The sequence below is a fragment of the Myodes glareolus genome, chromosome 21, assembly GCF_982192425.1.
Source record: "Myodes glareolus chromosome 21, mMyoGla1.1, whole genome shotgun sequence".
NCBI classification, from domain to species: domain Eukaryota; kingdom Metazoa; phylum Chordata; class Mammalia; order Rodentia; family Cricetidae; genus Myodes; species Myodes glareolus.
In genome coordinates this window covers 17,261,321-17,270,198 of record NC_142046.1, presented here as the reverse complement: position 1 = coordinate 17,270,198, position 8,878 = coordinate 17,261,321, and positions in this window count along the sequence as shown.

Below are 8,878 nucleotides of genomic sequence, written 5' to 3'. Positions count from 1 at the left end.
ACCAGACCCTGGGTAGAGGTGCAGTCACACCTTGCCTCTCTCAGGTTCACAGTCCTGGCAGCAAGAGCAGGAGATTCTCGGGGGTGGGGGTGGGGGGATGGGGGTGCTCCCCCAGCAGGTGCTCAGTTCTAAAGGACACCTTCGACTTCGTGTCTCAACAGATGGCGCCCTCTGGAGGAACACAGTAGACAGCCTTGGAAGCTTGGGGAAACCAGCTCCTTCCAACCCCTGCAGTCAGCACTGTCTGTCTCCACCACCCCACAGCCAAGCTACTCCAGGAACCAAGTTGGTCAAGTTTTGGTGTGATTAGCAGGTCAAATGCACCCATCAGTACAGCAATCTACTGACTCAGAGGTAGGCATGGGAAGAGTCCACGCCGCCCAGCCCTCCCCAGCAGAGGGTTGTAAGCGGAAGGGCCATCTCGCAACACAGGGACATCACGCTATTAGTGATGAGTGTGTCATCCAACTCGAACACTCAGGTGCTGTACCCAGTGTGCAGGGCTGTGGAAATGTGTAAGGCGGTTCTTGCAAAAGAGAATCAAGAGAGTGGAAAACCCCAGAGGGAGCCCCACCACCCCTGCCCTGAAGTTACAGGCCAGTCAGGGACAGCTCTTCCTTCCTCGGTCTTCATGCGTGCGCTTCCCAGAATTTCCACAGTGGGCATAGGTATGAAGGCTCTCCTTCAAGATTACCAAAAGAACACTTCACTTCCAAAGAGCTGCCCAGAAGCACTGGGCAGCCAAGACCTTCATCCTTGCCAGAGCCAGGTAGGTACAGAACCTTTCTGCTCCATGTCTACTCCCAGCCTCGCCAAAGTGGAGAGAGCCCCTCCACTTCACCCTGAGGGACAGACCATACTTCTCAGGCCTCAGGCCAGTGAGAAGCAGACAGGGGTCCACCCCAGGCTCTGCCTCCCTGTCAGCTGAAGTAGTTCTGGGAGACTATAGGAGCCGGAAGCACCCCCCAGGCAGCCTTAGGAAAACCTAGGTGCACTGGGGTGAAGTCAGAATCCAGGACTGGCTTGCCTGAAGTGCTGGAGACTCAGAACAGCAAACAGTTTATTTTAGGACTCTTCAAGGCCAAGCATTAGACAGCCAGGCAGGTGACCTGCTGGAGGGCAGAGAAGAGCTTAGGACCCTAATGTACGACCCTCCCTCCCCTTATTCTCACCTGCTGCTCGTTTGCACATCAGGAGGGCACACTCTCAAGGTCACCTAGGCCTTCTCTCTCCCTCTACAGCTCACATCTGTCTCTCAACCAGAACCTCATGTGGTTTCATCTCTACATTTTATATCCCGTTTATTTTAAAGCTTATTGGGCATATGACCTTGCAGGCAAGCTTGACTGTTAGTGGTTTTCTACTCTAACGTGAGAGTTTAGGGGCGGGAGGGGCAGTTGCTTGCCAGAGCCTGGACGGCTGGGAGCAGCAAGACTAGCAGGCAGTAGCAGAGGTCTAATGGCTGGGCCTAAGCTGGCCCAAGGAACCTTTGAAATTGATCACCAGGTTTTATTTCTTAAACTGCCACCCAAGGATTTCCATTCTGAGGTAGAAGGAAGGTAGGTGGCTGTTGCTCCCGTCACCCAGGCCCTCCTCACACTTCCACAACTCCTTTCTCAACCAGAGGGCCAGAAGAAGAGGATACAGATGGGTGTGGGCAGAGTGAGGGCTCCACAAGGGACCAAACTATTGCTCCTTTGTCTCATTGCTCTTCTCACAAGGGTTCATGGGATGCCCTCTTGGTCCCTAGACTCCATAAGTGTCCACTGCTCCCTTGGGGTCCCAGACTCCTTCCTATCTACTCCCCCGGGTCAACAACCAGTTTCCAGAGCCTTCCGCAGCAAAGAAACCTTCCTATGCCAAATTAGGTTTCATAACTGCTTCTCTGTCAACAGCTTCCTACACAGAAAGGCTTCCATCATTTAACGTGGAGAGACGACACTCTCCCGCTGAGAGCCCCATGACTCCTGGGAACACTCTCCTGCTCTGACAGTTTGTAGAGTGGGTGATATCACTCACTGGGAGGTTGACCCTCCACCCTTTGTGTGGTTTGGCGGGTGGTACATAGGTTCCCTGGCTGCCCCCCTGGGGCTGCTACACTGTTCCTTCTTACAAAATAAGAAGAGATTCTAGGATCTTGGCAAACAGCCTCCCAGCTGGGACTGCCAGTTTGGCACTTGTTCCAACTCCCTTTCCCCTATCTGGGGGTGGTCAGGCCATACGGAGGCCCGATCCCAGGGTACTCCGAGGTGCCAGTCTGCTCTGTGTGTGTGTGTGTGTGTGTGTGTGTGTGTGTGTGTGTGTCCCATGTGGGCACCATGTGACTCTCACTGCATGTAGGGGCTTCTCACAGACTACTCTGAGTACAGATAGATAAAGAAACAAGGTCCCAGATTGTTTGCAAGCCTTTTCCAGGAGGACACCGGCAAAGCTGCTGCCCCAAACCCAGGTCAGGGGCCCCTAGTCCCAGGCTCATGCTGAAATCCCTTGTGGGTTACATTGTTTGCCTCCAATAGGACTTTGAGGGCCTCCATTTCAGGAATCTGCTGAGCCACCACGCTCCCTGGGAAACTATCCTGTGAGATTTCTAGAAAAATCCTGCTTCAATCTACTCTCTCTAGTTAGTTAGATGGGTTAATGGCTTCACTGGTTAGCCAAAATAAATTGCATCCAAAATAATTGCATAAAGTGGCTTATGAATTCTTAAAACGATACATCTGCATATATCTGGCATTTATTTAATTTTAATTTTTTTTGTCTGCGTGCCTTCCTTTTGGGGAACAGTGCAGCTGCAGGCTGGGCTGTGCCTGGAGCCTTCAGCAGAGGCTGTCTAAATATTTTATTCACCAGTTGCAAACAGGAAATGCAATTAAAGGCCCTGATTCTTAGCGCCAGGGAAAAGGGGATCTCGCTGGGGGGCTCAGATCCCTTTAATCTTTGAAATTTACACTGTTTGGATTTCAGAGCCACAGGGGACAGTCTTGTAGGTTTTTATTTAATTTTTTTTTTTAAACTGGAAAGGAAGTGAAGGCTTCCGCGGATCTGGCGGGGTCTGGATGCACTGAGGCTTTAGTGGATACTAAAAATCCAACCCTCAAGCATCACAGCCATCTTAGCTGGCTTTGAGTCACTGGGTTGGAAAAGACAAAGAAGACTGGGGAGAAAACAGGAGGCGACCGTGGGTGTGATGGGGGAAGAAGAGGGTGCATTCTGAGTGTTGAGAAGGACTGGAGTCTGGAGCCGCACTCCTTAGTGGAGGTCCAAGGACAGAGCTTGTGTTGGGGGGTGGGGGGTACTGCTTCTCCCTCTGCAGCACCAAGCCAATCTGTCCTCTGAGTTCTAGTGCAGGCAGAAAAGAGTTCACAAAGAGTGTTCCCAGGCTGCCCTGGGGAAGACCATGGAGACCTCAGCACAGGCTGGGAGCCACTCGAGGCCAGAGTCTGGTCTATGCGGAAAACTCTGGGGAGTACGGCGTTCACTTCTTGCTCTCTGGGAGGATGTGAAAGCGCAGGTGAGCATGTGAGGACTCAAGTGGGACCCTGCAGATCGGAACCATTCAGACCCGGAGCTCCCAGTCTGTCACATTCAGGAAGATGGCCACCCTCTCCTCTTGTGCCTACAGACAAAGGCTGACCAAGGCAATCCTGGCGGGCCAGCTGCAGCCACCTCTCTCCACTCTTCTAGAAAATTTGATAACCAAACTCCGCAGTCCACATGGCCTTCAGTGGACACTACCTGGGCAGTACTCTACAGCAACTAATGTCACCAGACCCATCCAGCACTCTCTTCTTCCCAGCCACAGACGGTGTGCATAGGGTTGGAGACAATGGCTCCGGGTTACCCTAGTTCTCTCAAAAACCAAAGTCCTGTAGAAGAGGGCAGCCTGGGTGGCTCCTGATGGTAGCCCATGGCTCTGGTCCTAATGCCCTAGAGAGCAGGAGGAGCTCCCAAAGCCCCACGATGCTTCCGTACAGGTCAGGAAAGGGTACTGATACTGAGATGCAGTATTCCTAGCTGATATCCAGATTTTCTCTCTCCATGACACACAAGGACCTGTGATGTGACTTCTTCCAACACCAAAGGACCAACTAGCCCTGGCCCTGTGCCTCAGCTGCTGACCTGGCCTCTATGAAGCTGACCGTCTCTTAGTCATCCACACGGGGCAAACATTTTTTCCAACCTTCTCTCCCTTCCCAGCAGGTCTGCACAGACCCAGGTCAACCTAGGCATCAGGGTAGGACAAACATACAATGAGGAGCCAGGCCCTCATACACCTCCAGGGCCTCCCTTCCACGTGACAGGAGGCTTGAAGTCAGAAAGGAGCCCCGAGACAGATGCCACAGTCCACCACTTTCTCGGGAGTCACCTGTGTGTTCTTATTAGTATGACTGGGGCACTCACTACAAAGCAGACTCCAGACACCCACTGCGTCCTAGTACCAGAGGTCACGTCTGCCCTGGAGGGGGGCACTTTGCCAAGGACCAAGTTGCCAGTTTCCCACATTGGGATGTTTTAGACTCCAACCATAGACTCCCTACTCAAGGGCATCCTCATAGGAACCTGGTGGCCAACCTGGCAGTGGGTTTTAGGTTTTGTTGCTCCTCTGTCATGAAGGCCCAAGAAGCATGCCCAGTACTCAGTCTTCATCCAGCCTCTGGATGACATCAGGGGCTGACACAGCCCTGGTGACAAAGACCCGAGGCAGTACCGCTGAGACAAAACCAAATCCCATCAGGGACCATTGCATTGCTGGTGGGCCCTACACCTGGCTGGCTGTGTCTTGCGCAGGTACTATATGGCAAGCATGAGATACCCAAAGCCCCCAGTGATGCAGTCGAAGGTTTGAAGAGAAGCGTCAGAGTTCTGCGGTGGACACAGGATTCGGCACCTGTGATGACCTGGGCATCATGCACTCTTATCAAGGTTCCGCATCCATGTCCTCCAATAGGGATGACAGAGGCATGTGACCCCTGCACAGTGTCACCTCATGAACCCTTATAGTCCGCATTGAATCTCTGCTCACAAGCCTTAGCTCAGCAGGGACATTTTTTGTCACAAGACGCTTCTCCTGCAGCTAATGAGCGGCCCACATTCGGCATGCCAAATGCAGAGGTGAGATGATTCCACATGCCCCAAGCTGCTCTGACCCCATCCCTCTGCTGACACAAGGGCCTTTGATTCTCTGAACTCCTTGAGTCCCTAGGACCAGCAGAACACAGATGGGAGGCAGTGCCATCTAGTGGGAAGTGGATACTACAGCATGGACTGGGAAGAACTAGCCAATCCTCTAGGGTACTAAGGAAGACCCTGGCTGGGGCCCCCCAGGCCAGCAACAGAGTCCAAGATTGGACTGTTCTATGGGGCCACTGGGAGGTTTTCTGTGAGGGATAAATTGAGACATTTCTCTAATGTGTGAAGATCTTTCCCAACCCTTCGTCTTCTCCCTGGCTCCAACATTTAGCAAAGGACGCACTGTGTCTACTTCCTCAGTTGTAGCCTGACACAGCTCCTGGTCACTTGGCGGTTGAAGGAAAAGCTCCCAGTTGCTCAGTGCAGATGAAAGCCTGTGGACAAGGTGGAGAGGGTGCTATACCACCCACTGGGAAGGGCAAGAACCTCCACAGAGGACTAGCCTAACTCAGCAGCTCCTGGCCCGGGTGACTGCAGTGCTAGGGGGGCCCGAACACCGTTCTTCTCCCCACAATGCTGGACTCTCAAGGTCATGCAGCCCAGCCGTCAATGAGGAACTTGGGGACACGGGCACAGACACAGACAAACAGCTTTGTCAGTTCCTCAGTGTACCTGCAAGAAGGTGTGAGCAGCAGGTGGTCTCTGCTATCAACTGACAGAAGCTGCAGGTTGCGCTGGAGTAGCAAGGCAGCAGTATCAACTGGCAAGAGGCAGATGGGTCCTGTCGAGAGCCTGCCTGGCCCCCCAGGCTCCCTCATGTCTGAAACACCAACAGGGCCAAGGAAGGTAGCACCCTCTAGGCAAAGCAAATCAAAAGCTGCTCCTTTTGTTTTGAATCTCATCTACACTCAGGGCTCCAGGGTGACATATTACACATCACCCACTTTGTCGGGGACTTGGGGTTCAGAAGCTGCGCTCTGCATTGCACAGCTACACCTGCCTGGATCTGAGAAAGAGGAAGGGCTGGCCTGGGCTCAAGGCCTCTTAGACAGTGTTTATATGTGTGCATGCCAGGGGTGTTTCTATGTGCATGATGGTATGCATGTGTGTGGTGGGTGGGTGTGCATAGTGGATATGCTTGTATGTAGATGGGTGAGCTTGTGTGTGATAGATGTGATGCATGCTTGGAAACATGCATGTGATGTGGTGGATGTGCATATGTGGTATGGTGAGTGTGTGGGTGAGTGTGTGTGTGTGTGTGTGTGTGTACATGATGGGTGTGCCTGTGTGCCTTACAAGTTTGCATGTATACATGTGGATGTGCTTGTTGGGTGTGCCTGTGTGCCTGGTAGGTGTGCATGGCAGGCATGCCTGTGTGCTTAGTGAGTCTGTGTACACAAATGGTAGGTGGGTGTGTATGTGGGGGGATGCCTGATGGGGGTCCCTGTGAGTGTGCATGTCTGTGGATGTGCACTATGGGATGGGCGTGACCGTGTGACTGATGGATATGCATGTGTATGTGTGAGTGTCCTTGGTGGCTGTCTGTATGCCTTGTAGGTATGCCTATGTGCTTGGTGGTATGCACGTGTGTATAAGGTGGGTGTGAACATACGTGGTCAGTGTTGGTACTGGCATGGGTATGTTGGTTTTATTTGAGTGTGTTTGGTAGGTGTAACATGTGTATGATAGGTGAACATACATGTGAGGTGGCTATGCCTGCATAGATGAGCATGTATGTACATTTGGTGCACATTGTGCCTCAGTACAGACATGTATGTGTACGCAAACATGTGAATGCCTGAACAGCTCCGGATGAGGTTGGCTGTTTGCACCTATGAGAACTGAAATACTCCCCCATGCATTGCTCTACCCACAGTCCTATCCCCACTCCAGAGTAGGTGAGAGCCCCAGATCACTGTCAAACCTACAAACTCAGCTTCCAGTTCCCAGGTGACTTGAACACTGCAGAGCTAAGCCCTGTGTGAGCCCTGAGCTGGACACCAAGGCATCTGTGGGGACAGCGGCCATGCAGACATCCAGGCGAGAGAGGCAGATATTTTCCCCTCCAGAAACCAACACCTACCTTGGACCTCCTCTTTCAGTCAATGCTCCTGTTCAGCAGAACCCTTCCCGCCAGATTTTGAATACTATCCTATTTCTGCACCCACTCTTTGCCCTCCTCTCTCCACAGAGTGATAATCAACCCCTGCCCCCTAAAATCCCTCATTCACAGTCTGTTTCACAGTCTGTGCATTTGTGTGCACATGTCCCTCGGTGAGTGGTCTCAGAAGATGGCCCTGGGCATGCCGAGAGTGGAACCATCCTTACAAATAGCCACTTGAGTTTTGGGACCACTGCCCTGAGTTTGGGAGTTCCCTGCTGTCTGTGTGCTCCATGGGCTTGGCTGCCTCTGATGATCCTGCAAGCTCATTGGCTTCTTATGTGCTTTTGGTTTTTCACATTCGTGTTCCATCTTAGGATTTAAACTGGCGTTCTAGAACATTCTCTGTACCGATTGTGTAAATACATCAGTAGAATGACAAAAAAAAATAGGGTTGGAAGCACCAGTGGCACCCACTGTCTCCGTTTCTCACCTCCCACGAGCTCCGCAGCCTACTCCAATCTGGCTCCCAGACCCAAAGCGTTTCCACCCGCCGCTCTCCAGGACCACCACAGCCTGGTGTGCATCTCACTCCACGCCTCTGCAGCCCAAGATAGCCGCTGGCCACTCCCTTCCAGAAGCAGTGCATGCCTGAGCTTGGACAACATGCTTGCTGATTCTATCACCCTCTGGCCACACCTCCTCATCTGACCACCTCGCCTGGCTCCGGCCCCAACCAGTGCTATCTGCACAGAGTGACATAAGGCCTCCCAGCCCTGGGTTCCAACTCTTATCCCAGTCCTGGAGCCACTTTGGCTCCTCTGGATGCCCCACCTGAGGCACTCCACTCTGGCTGACTCCTTCTTCTCCTCCACTCTCTCCTCTCCATGTGTGCTGTCACCATACAGACCCACTGGAAGTCCCTAGCATGTACCCACCCTCTTGAGGACACTGCTACCTGGCTTTCTACCTGCTGCAGGCTGCTGGAGCTGTGTTTCCCCTATGTTTCCAGCTCATCAAGCCCAACTCACCGTGTCTCCACGATGGGGCCCACATCCTTGAGATGTTAGCCACAGTCCCTTCCCTCAAGAGACACTCCCTGCACATGAGACACTCAGCATATCCTCCAATAGCTGAAGGAAAGGACTGGATGGCTATGGGGACCATAGACGCCAAAATCTCCCCTGGGCTTGTTCAGTTTAAGATCAAGCCCAGCACTCAGGAGGCAGAGACAGTAGATCTCCAAGTTCGAGGCTAGCCTACCAAGTGAGTTCCAGGACAGGTTCCAAAGCTACAGAGAAACCCTGTCTCAAAAATAAATAAAAGGATGGGGGCATCAAGGTGAACCCCCTTAAATTTCCATGCCTCTCCGGGAATAGCCAGGGCCTGCTAAGCTCTACCACGTGACTACCTGCACAGATGCTAGCCACATCTACCACACTTGACCCCAGATGATTCCCCCTCCTTCCAAGGTCCTAGTGATAAACCAAAGTTGGAGTCCACCAAAGTTTCTCATGAGGAACTAATAAGTCCATTGGACTTATTTACAAAGCGTGAGTGTCAATTATTGACAGGCACTTGGGAAACACACACACACACACACAAGCAGATGCATTGAACAGTCTTCACCTAGCATGGACAATGGCT